Here is an 11767-nt window from a genome sequence, read left to right on the forward strand (position 1 = left end):
ATAGACATTTTTGAGGTGAGAGTGGGTGGAGTTTGCAGCCTCTAGAGGAGGAGCAAGTGACCAGTATTTATCAGTTAGTCTGTCTTTAGCTCTTTCAGAAAGAGGAAAACACACAGCATAGAACCTGAACACAAGCCATATTGACAGGATGACCAACAATCTATGGCCTCCCTCCAGCATCGCAAATTGGAGCTCCAGCAACCTAGGGATGCAGCATCCCTGTGGGTTAATGGTTAGGGAGGTGGGAGGGCACCCATCCAGGATAAATAATGAGAAGTCAGATATGGGAGAGGTTAGAAGAAGAGAGCTGAGCACGATTCTGCTTGGGAAATACAAACACATGCTCTTTTGTCAATTACGTCTTGTGCATAAAAGGGAACTTCCCACATTGTTTCAAGGCTGAGAGCCAGGCCTTGACCTCCTGTGTGCCCAGTATCAGCAGTGGCCTTGCTGGGCTGTGGTGGAGCAGGACACCAAAGACACCATTGACTGGTCACATTCTCCTGAATATCAGCTCCATATAGAGCAAATATTAGGACCTAAAAATATACTATTAATTTGTTCTACTCAGTCTTTTGAAATATTTCGTACATTTAAAAAGGGACACTAATATAAAATATCCAAAAGCCATTACATGTTATTGTCAAATTAATTTCAAAATTGCAAATACATCTAATTATCCAAAATTTCAAAAATCTTTTGAAAACAGTAAGTAAAATAGCATGATGCTTTCAAACTTTGGTAACTTTCAGGAATAATTCTTACAAAGACACCTAATTGTTCCTATACTTTGTAGGGGTACAAATTTAATCAGTTGGTCAAGAACATAACATTTCATTCCAGACAACTTTTTGAAAAGTTGGAACAAAGTCGTGGGCTACTGGCCAAAGCACTTTGAGACTGACAGATGTTTATGACCTGTGCACATTTCCCAATGCGTTTACCCTCCACTGACTTAACCCCATTAGAGGGGTTTCCTTAAGCCATGTATTTCAGCTGAGAAATATCCTGCCAAGTTTCGTAGTTTACAATATTTCCTAAAATGATTTATTTCTTAAAATTGGAAGAGGCCATAAACTTTGGAAGACCTTTGGGTGATCTCTGGACTGTTTTCTGTCTTCACTCATTTCCTTGATGTCAAATATTCTCATGGCTTTAAATACAACCTCTAGGCCAAGAAACTGTAAATCAATATCTGTAGCTCAGCTTTTTCTCCAAAACTCCAGAATGAATCATCATATTGACTGCATCTCTACCTTAGTGCCTAACGGACAGTCACACTTAGCATGCCGCAAAGCTCATTTCGATTGCTGCCTTCCTGTTCCACCTCAATGTTCCTAGACTAAGTAATGATTATTTCACATCTTGTAAAGTTGATTGACATAATCAAAAATTAAGCTCATTAGTCAAGTATGTAATGCCAAAGAATTTAAGATTTTCTTAGCATGCGTGACATTTTTTTCCCCAAGATGTGAAGTAATAATTAGAACAGTCATTTATAAATAGTAAATCTGCTACAGGCTTACTCCACTTGTTTATCCTTCATTTTCACAAAAACTTTATCTAAAAAAGAAAGGCCACGCACTGTGGCTCACACATGTAATCCCAGCACTTTGGGAGGGCAAGGCGGGTGGATCACGACGTCAGGAGATCGAGACCATCCTGGCTAACACGGTGAAACCCCATCTCTACTAAAAATACAAAAAATTAGCTGGGTGCGGCTGCGGGCACCTATAGTACCAGCTACTCAGGAGGCTGAGGCAGGAGAATGGCGTGACCCTGGGAGGCGGAGCTTATAGTGAGCTGAGATCGTGCTACTGCACTCCAGCCTGGGCGACAGAGCGAGACTCCGTCTCAAAATAAATAAATAAATTTAAAAAAATAAATAAAAGTTACTTACAATGTTTTAAAGCTTAAATTGGTAACACATGGGATGTAACAAAATTCTATAACCTCCAATTCCTCATTTCACTATTTTTTTTCTATAAGAAATGCTAAAGTGAGGCTGGGAGCAGTGGTTCACGCCCATAATCCCAGCAATTTGGGAGGCCGTGGTGGGCAGATCACTTGAGGTCAGGAGTTTAAAACCACCATAGCCAACATGGTGAAATCTCATCTCCACTAAACATGTAAAATTAGCCAGCTGTTCTGGCATGCACCTGTAATCTCAGCTATTCAGGAGGCTGAGGGAAGAGAATCGCTTGAACCCGGGAGGCGGAGGTTGCAGGGAGCCAAGATTGCACCATTGCACTCCAGACTGGGCAACACAGTGAGACTCCGTCTCAGAGAAAAAAAAAAGAAAAAAAATGCTAAAGTCAGTACTTCAGGTTTAAATAAAAGTAGACAGTAACTCAAACCAATGAAGAGGTATAAAGACTGCTAGACTATATATATAGGACAAAATATGAAAAAAATGTATTTTTGAAATTCACATTTGTACTCCAATTATCTCCAGATTTAAAATATAAATGTATGCAAATAACACTAAATATGTACATAGTATATAATTTTACTGACAAAAGTAAGGTGAGGTAAAGAGAAGCCCTGTGGAAAAGGAAAGTTTTTTATGAAATATTGGTAGGTTAGTATTGATTCAAAGTAAATTGTTACAACTTTATAAAGTTGTATGTCATCCTCACAGCAACCACAAATAACTATAGAATACACTTAAGAGGAAATGATATGGGAATCCCAATGTCACTTATAAAAATCATACAAACACACCAAAAAAAAAAAAAAATAGTAACTGTGGATATGAAAGACAAAAAAAGCCACAGAAAGGAAAAACTGAAAATAGCAAAAGTCACATTTTCCTGTCACTAATTCAATCATGCATCACATCAGACCTGGATTCTCTTCTGAAAGAGGCTTTATTAGGCAATTACATCTTTCTTTGTACAAACATGAGGGAGTATAATGACATGAACCTGGATGGCATAGCTTACTATACATTAAAAGGTATGATATAGAATATGGGGCCAGACACGGTGGTTCACGCCTGTAATCCCAGCACTTTGGGAGGCCGAGGCAGGCAGATCACTTGAGGTCAGGAGTTTTGAGACCAGCCTGACCAACATGGTGAAACCCTGTCTCTACTAAAAATACAAGAATTAGCCAGGCATGGTGATACATGCCTATAATCCCAGCTACTTGAGAGGCCGAGGCAGGAGAATTGCTTGGACCAGGGAGGTTGCAGTGAGCCAAGATGACACCACTGCACTCCAGCCTGGGCAACAGAGCAAGACTCTGACTCAAAAAAGAAACCTGTAAAATAAAAATATGTGTCCCAGGCTACAGACCTGTACAGCATGATCCTGCACTGAATACCATAGGCAAGTATAGCACAATGGATAGTTTTACATATCCAAATGTATTTACATATCCAATTTACATATCCAATTTACATATCCAAATACATTTTAACATGGAAATGCTACAATAAAATAAGCTATTAAGTTATGAAACTGCTGTTGTATATGTGATCTATCATTGACCAAAATATTGTTATGTGTGCTGAGTAGGGAGGTGGATCTGAGTGGGGAGGTGGGGCTGAGGCGGGTCCAGGTGAGGGAGGTGGGGCTGACTGGAGAGGTGGGGCTGAGTGGAGAGGTGGGGCTGAGGTGGGGCTGAGGTGGGGCTGAGTGGGGAGGTGGGGATGAGGTGGGTCCAGGTGAGGACCGTGGGGCTGAGTGGGGAGGTGGGGCTGAGTGGGGAGGTGGGGGTGAGGTGGGTCCAGGTGAGGGCCGTGGGGCTGATTGGGGAGGTGGGGCTTAGGCGGGGCTGAGTGGGGAGGCAGGGCTCAGTGGGGAGGCATGGCTGAGGCGGGGCTGAGTGGGGGAGGCGGGACTGAGTGGGGGAGGTGGGGCTGAGTGGGGAGGTGGGGCTGAGTGGGGGAGGCGTGACTGAGGCAGGGCTGAGTGGGGAGGCGTGACTGAGGAGGGGCTGAGTGGGAAGGCATGGCTGAGGCGGGGCTGAGTGGGGAGGTGGGGCTGAGGTGGGGCTGAGGTAGGGCTGAGTGGGGAGGTGGGGATGAGGTGGGTCCAGGTGAGGGCCGTGGGGCTGAGTGGGGAGGCGGGGCTGAGTGGGGAGGCGGGGCTGAGTGGGGAGGCGGGGCTGAGTGGGGAGGCGGGGCTCAGTGGGGAGGCATGGCTGAGGCAGGGCTGAGTGGGGAGGCAGGGCTGAGTGGGGAGGCAGGGCTGAGTGGGGAGGCAGGGCTGAGGTGGGGCTGAGTGGGGAGACGGGGCTGAGGTGGGGCTGAGGTGGGGCTGAGGTGGAGCTGAGGTGGAGCTGAGGCGGGGCTTAGGCGGGGCTGTGGCGGGGCTGTGGCAGGGCTGTGGTGGTGCCGAGTGGGGAGGTGGGGCTGAGTGGCGAGGTGGGGCTGAGTGGGGAGGTGGGGGTGAGGTGGGTCCAGGTGAGGGCCATGGGTCTCAGTGGGGAGGTGGGGCTGAGGCAGGGCTGAGTGGGGAGGCGGGGCTGAGTGGGGAGGCGGGACTTAGGCAGGGCTGAGTGGGGAGGTGTGGCTGAGGTGGGGCTGAGTGGGGAGGCGGGGCTGAGTGGGGAGGCAGGGCTGAGTGGGGAGACGGGGCTGAGTGGGGAGACGGGGCTGAGTGGGGAGGTGGGGCTGAGGCGGGGCTCAGTGGGGAGGCATGGCTGAGGCAGGGCTGAATGGGGAGGTGGGGCTGAGGCAAGTCCAGGTGAGGGAGGTGGGGCTGAGTGGGGAGGTGGGGCTGAGTGGGGAAGGTGGGGCTGAGTGGGGAAGGTGGGGCTGAGTGGGGGAGGTGGGGCTGAGTGGGGAGGTGGGGCTGAGTGGGGAGGTGGGGCTGAGTGGGGAAGGTGGGGCTGAGTGGGGGAGGTGGGGCTGAGTGGGGGAGGTGGGGCTGAGTGGGGAGGTGGGGCTGAGTGGGGAGGCAGGGCTGAGGCAGGGCTAAGGTGGGGCTGAGTGGGGAGGTGGGGCCAAGGTGTGGCTGAGGTGGGTCGACGTGGGGCGGAGGTGGGGCCGAGGCGGGGCTGAGGCGGGGCTGAGTGGGGAGGTGTGACTGAGGCGGAGCTGAGTGGGGAGGTGAGGCGGGGCTGAGTGGGAAGGTAGTGAGAAGGTGGGGCGGAGGTGGGGCGGAGGTGGGGCGGAGGTGGGGCAGAGGCGTGGCTGAGGTGGGGCTGAGTGGGGCTGAGTGGGGCTGAGTGGGGAAGTGGGGAAGAGGCGTGGCTGAGGTGGGGCTGTGGTAGGGCTGAGTGGGGAGGCAGGGCTGAGACAGGGCTGAGGCAGAGCTGAGTGGGGAGCTGTGACTGAGGCGGGGCTGAGTGGGGAGGTGGGGCAGCGGCGTGGTGAGGTGGGGCTGAGGTGGGGCTGAGTGGGGAGGCGTGACTGAGTCGGGGCTGAGTGGGGAGGTGTGACTGAGGCGGGGCTGAGTGGGGAGGCATGGCTGAGGCGGGGCTGAGTGGGGAGGCGGGGCTGAGGCAGGGCTGAGTGGGGAGGTGGGTAGGTGGGGCTGAGGTGGGGCTGAGATGGGGCTGAGGTGGGGCTGAGGTGGGGCTGAGGTGGGGCTGAGGTGGGGAGGCGGGGCTGAGTGGGGAGGTGTGGCTGAGGCAGGGCTGAGGCAGGGCTGAGTGGGGAGGTGTGGCTGAGGTGGGGCTGAGTGGGGAGGTGGGGCTGAGTAGGGGAGGCGGGGCTGAGTGGGCAGTCGGGGCTGAGTGGGCAGTCGGGGCTGAGTGGGCAGTCGGGGCTGAGTGGGCAGTCGGGGCTGAGGCGGGGCTGAGTGGGGAGGCAGGGCTGAGGCGGGGCTGAGTGGGGAGGCAGGGCTGAGGCGGGGCTGAGTGGGGAGGCAGGGCTGAGGCGGGGCTGAGTTGGGAGGTGGGGCTGAGTGGGGGTGGTGGGGCTGAGTGGGGGTGGTGGGGCTGAGTGGGGAGGCAGGGCTGAGTGGGGGAGGTGGGGCTGAGTGGGAAGGTGGGGCTGAGGTGGGTCCAGGTGAGGGCCGTGAGGCTGAGTGGGGAGGTGGGGGGGGGTGAGGTGGGTCCAGGTGAGGGCCGTGGGGCTGACTGGGGAGGTGGGGCTGAGTGGGGAGGTGGGGCTGAGTGGGGGAGGCGAGGCTGAGTGGGCAGGCGGGGCTGAGGCGAGGCTGAGTGGGCAGGCGGGGCTGAGGCGGGGCTGAGGCAGGGCTGAGGCAGGGCTGAGGCAGGGCTGAGTGGGGGAGGTGGTGCTGAGTGGGGAGGCGGGGCTGAGGTGGGGCTGAGGTGGGGCTGAGGTGGGGCTGAGGTGGGGCTGAGGTGGGGCTGAGGGGGGGAGGCGGGGCTCAGTGGGGAGGCGGGGCTCAGTGGGGAGGCGGGGCTCAGTGGGGAGGCGGGGCTCAGTGGGGAGGTATGGCTGAGTGGGGAGGTGGGGCTGAGTTGGGGCTGAGGTGGGGCTGAGTGGGGAGGCGGGGCTGAGTGGGGAGGCGGGGCTGAGTGGGGAGGCGGGGCTGAGGCGGGGCTGAGGCAGGGCTGAGGCGGGGCTGAGGCAGGGCTGAGGCAGGGCTGAGGCAGGGCTGAGGCAGGGCTGAGTGGGGAGTTGGGGATGAGGTGGGTCCAGATGAGGGCCGTGGGGCTGAGTGGGGAGGCGTGACTTAGGCGGGGCTGAGTGGGGACTTGTTGCTGAGGTGGGGCTGAGTGGGGAGGTGGGGCTGAGTGGGGAGGTGGGGCTGAGGCAGGGCTGAGTGGGGAGGTGTGACTGAGGAGGGGCTGAGTGGGGAGGTGGGGCTGAGGCAGGGCTGAGTGGGGAGGTGTGACTGAGGAGGGGCTGAGTGGGGAGGTGGGGCTGAGGTGAGGCTGAGGTGGGGCTGAGGTGGGGCTGAGGTGGGGAGGCGGGGCTGAGGTGGGGAGGCGGGGCTGAGTGGGGAGGTGTGGCTGAGGCAGGGCTGAGGCGGGGCTGATTGGAGAGGTGGGGCTGAGGCGGGGCTGAGGTGGGGCTGAGTGGGGGAGGTGGGGCTGAGTGGGGAGGTGGGGCTGAGTGGGGAGGTGGGGCTGAGTGGGGAGGTGGGGCTGAGGTGGGGCTGAGTGGGGAGGTGGGGCTGAGTGGGGAGGTGGGGCTGAGTGGGGAGGTGGGGCTGAGTGGGGAGGTGGGGCTGAGTGGGAGAGGTGGGGCTGAGTGGGCAGGCGGGGCTGAGCCGGGGCTGAGTGGGGAGGTGGGGCTGAGTAGGGGAGGCGGGGCTGAGTGGGCAGGCGGGGCTGAGTGGGCAGGCGGGGCTGAGGCAGGGCTGAGTGGGGAGGCAGGGCTGAGGCGGGGCTGAGTGGGGAGGCAGGGCTGAGGCGGGGCTGAGTGGGGAGGCAGGGCTGAGGCGGGGCTGAGTGGGGAGGCAGGGCTGAGGCGGGGCTGAGTGGGGAGGTGGGGCTGAGTGGGGGAGGTGGGGCTGAGTGGGGAGGCGGGGCTGAGTGGGGAGGCGGGGCTGAGTGGGGAGGCGGGGCTGAGTGGGGGAGGTGGGGCTGAGTGGGGGAGGTGGGGCTGAGTGGGGGAGGTGGGGCTGAGGCAGGGCTGAGGCAGGGCTGAGTGGGAAGGTGGGGCTGAGTGGGGAGGTGGGGCTGAGTGGGGAGGTGGGGCTGAGGCAGGTCCAGGTGAGGGCCCTGGGGCTGAGTGGGGAGGCGGGGCTGAGGCGTGGGGAGGCGGGGCTGAGAGGGCCATGGGACTGAGCAGGGAGGGCCACTGAGGGGGCTTGGGTCTGATGGGGGAGAGCAGAGGAGGCAGGCATTGATCTGAGGGAGAGGTGGTCGGAGGGAAGCGTGGGTCTGTGAGGGACATGGGCTTAAATGGATTAAATTTCTATTCCAAAAGCAAATCAATTGGCAGAATAGATTTTTAAAACATAGGATCAAACTATATACTCTAGAAGAAACTCAAAATTTTAGGACAAGTAGTTTAAAAGTAGATAGTCCATGGAAATTGTAACCAAAAGAGCTGTGATATTTATACTAGGATTAGACAAAATAAAATTTAGTCAAAAACTGTGACAAAAGACAAGACATTAAATATCGCCATACCCTAGATATTGCAGAGCTTCGGTTCCAGACTACCCCAATTAAGCAAATAACCCAATGAGTGACAAAAATTGTTTGAATTCCTAGTGCCTATAGAATGTTTACACTGTATTGTAATCTATTAGGTCTACAATGGCATTCTGTCTAAAGAAAATGTATATACCCTAATTTTAAAATACTTTATTATCAAAAGAGCCATCAGCAAAGGAAAATCTCTTTGCTGGTAGAAAGTCTTTCCTTGATGTTGACGGCTGACTGATTAGGGTAGTTATAAGGTTGGAGTTGCTGTGACAATGTCTTTTTCTAAAGGCAAAATGAAGTCTGCTGCACTAATTGACGCTTCCTTTCCCGAAATATTTGTCACATTATGCTGTTTGATAGCACATTACCCCTAGCAGAACTTATTGCAAAACTCAGTCAATTCTGTAATCCTGCCACTGCTTTAATTAAGTATGTGTATACAATATTCTAAATGCTTTGTCATTTCAACAATGCTCCCAGCATCTTCATCAGGAGTAGAATCCATTTCACCAGACACCTTTCTTTGCTGGTCCATAAAAAGCTACTCATTTGTTAAAATTTGTTAAAATTTATCAGGGGATTGCAACAATTCCATAACATTCAAGCTCCAATTCTAATTCTAGTTCTCTTGCTATTTCCACCACATCTGCATTTACTCTCTCCACTGAAGTCTCGAATCCCTTAGTCATCCAGAAGGGTTGAAATCAATTTCTTCCAAAACTCCCAATAACGTTAGTATTTGGCCCTCATCCCGTGAATCGTAGATGTTTCTAATGGCATTAAACCCTCCCAGATTTTCAATTTACTTTGTCTACATTCTTTGTAGGAATCACTATGGCAGCTATAGCTTTATTAAATATATTTTGTGAACAGCAAGACTAGAAAAAAAATCAAAATTACCCCACAATCCGTGGGACGCAAAACGGATGTTGTGTTGGCAGGTAGAGGCACAACAGTAATCTCTGTATATATCTCCAACAAAGCTCTTGGGATATCAGGTGCACTCTCAACAATCAACAAGCAATATTTTCATAGAAATCTGTATTTTCTGAGCAGTGGGTCTTAACAATGGAATTAAAATATTCAGTGAGCTATTATTTAAAGAGATACACTGATATCCAAGCTTTCTTGCTCCATTTACAGAACACTTGCAGGATAGACTTAGCTTAAATCTTAAGGGCCCTAGGATTGTTGGAATGGTAAATGAGCACTGGCTTCTCCGAACATCACCATCTGCACTGTCTCCTAACAAGAGAGTCAGCCTGTCCTTTAAAGATTTGAAACCAGCTATTGACTTCTCTCTAGCTATAAAGGTCCACATCCTCTTTCAATAGAAGGGTATCTTTTCTATGCTGAAAATCTGTAGTGTAGCTACATGATCTTGGTAAGTCTGGATAACTTGCTGCTTCACCTGTCATTTGTTATGGAGATGGCTTCTTTCCTTCAACCTCGTAAACCAATCTCTGCTAGATTCCATGTTTTCCTCTGCAGCTTCCTCATCTGTATCAACTTTCACAGACTAGTAGAATGTTAGGCTGTGCTCTGGATTAGGCTTGTGGTGGCAGAGAATGTTGTGGCTGGTTGACCCACACCATCAAAACTTTCTCCAAATCAACAATAAGGCTGTTTTGTTGCTTTCTAATCATTTGTGTGTTTACTGAGGTAGTATTTGAATTTTCAAGAACGTTTCCTTTGCATTCATGATTTGGCTAAAAATTAGTGCAACAGGCAGGGTGTGGTGGCTCACACCTGTAATCCCAGCACTTTGGGAGGCCAAGATGGGCAGATCACAAGGTCAGGAGTTCGAGACCAGCCTGACCAACATGGTGAAACCCTGCCTCTACTAAAAATATAAAAATTAGCTGGCTATGATGGTACATGCCTGTAATCCCAGCTACCCAGGGGGCTGAAGCAGAATTACTCGAACCCGGGAGGCAGAGGTTGCAGTGAGCTGAGATCACGCCACTGCACTCTAGCCTGGGTGACAGAGTGAGACTGTCTCAAGAAAAAAAAAAAAAAAATGTCTGGAAGCTCGGCCTGTTGCACTATCTCAGCTTTCAACATGCCTTCCTCAGTAAGCTTAATCATTTCTAGCTTTTGTTTTCAAGTTAGAGATGTGCAATTCTTCCTTTCACTTGAACACCTAGAGGCTGTTGTAGGATTACTAATTGGCCTAATTTCAATATTGTTGTTTCTCAGGGAACAGGGGAGGGCTGGTGCTGAGGAGAAAGAGACTGGAAAACCACCAGTCAGTGGAACATTCAGAAAATACTTATCGAATGTTCGTCATGTTATCTGGTCACAGTTCATGGCTCCCGAAAACAATTATAATAACATCAAAGATCACTGACGACAGACCAGTAAAACAGGTAAAATAATAAAGTATGAAATATTCTAAGAATTACCAAAATTTGACCGAAGGACATGAAGTGAGCGTGTGCTGCTGGAAAAATGCACCCGTGAACTTGCTCAAAAGGGATGTCACCAACCTTGAATTTGTAAAACATGTAATATCTGCAAAGTACAATAAAGTGAGGAATAAAATGAGGTAATCCTTTCTTGATAAATGGGTCAAATCATGAAAAATATAACATGTGTAATGGTTCATTTTAGGTGTCAACTGGATTGCATTAAGTAGTACCTCGACTGCTGGTAAAGCATTTTGTGGTGTATCTGAGGATAATCCTGGAAGATACTAGGATTTGAATCAGTGATTAAGGAAGTGCCACCACTATGGGCAGGCACAATCCTACTGGCTGAGGGCCCAGATAGAAGAAAGCAGAGGAAAGGTGAATTTGGTCTCTTTCTCTTTTATGGAGCTGGGACACCACTTTTTTTCTCCCCTTTGACATCAGAGCCCCAATTTCAGTGGTCTTTGAACCCTAGGACATTCACCAGTGGCTCCCTGGGCTTCAGGCTTTCAGCTTCAGGCTGAGAGAGAATATATTGGCTCTCAGGGCTTCATGTATGGACTGAGCCATGCTACTGGCTCCCTGGTTCTCCAGCTTGTAAATGGCATATGGTGGTACTTCTCAGCCTCTATAATTACACGAGCTAATGCTCCTGATAAATCCTCTCACATACACATACATACACACACACACACACACACACACACATTGGTTCTGTTTTTCAGAACCCTAATAGATTTTGGTAACAGGAGTAGTTCTAGAGGAACAGGAATCTAAGTATAAGTTTTCTGAGCTGGTTGATTGGTTTTGGGGTTTCTAGATTGTCTCCCTAAGATTAGACTTGAAAACATTGAGGACTATTTTCAGTAATACAGAGAACAATGATAGTCCATGGCAATTATTTATAGAGATGTACAAGACATCTGCAATCACACTCTACTCAATGACCCACAGGGAGCGAGGAAATTGGTGACTCTGCATGTGATACTTTTGAACATTAGTGGAAAACTAAAGAATATAATTAGTTGATTGGTGGCACCTAATATTGCCAGACAGTGTTAAGGAAAGAAAAGGATGAGCTCATGGGTGAAATTCCAGGATCAAGCAATGCATGGGTGTGTTGGGAAGGAGAATCTTATGTCCTGCAGCCACAGGGCTAAAATTGCTGAAAATCAAACACAAGTGACACGAAGCACCACGAAAGGAGAAAAAAGATAAGTTGGACTTCATAAAAATTGGAACATTTTTGCATCAAAAGAAACTACAAGGAGAATCAGAAAGCAACCCACAGAATGAGGAAAATATTTGCTAGTCCTATTTCTGATTAAGCCAAA

Source organism: Macaca nemestrina, chromosome 9 (assembly GCF_043159975.1).
Source record: "Macaca nemestrina isolate mMacNem1 chromosome 9, mMacNem.hap1, whole genome shotgun sequence".
In the NCBI taxonomy this organism is placed as follows: domain Eukaryota; kingdom Metazoa; phylum Chordata; class Mammalia; order Primates; family Cercopithecidae; genus Macaca; species Macaca nemestrina.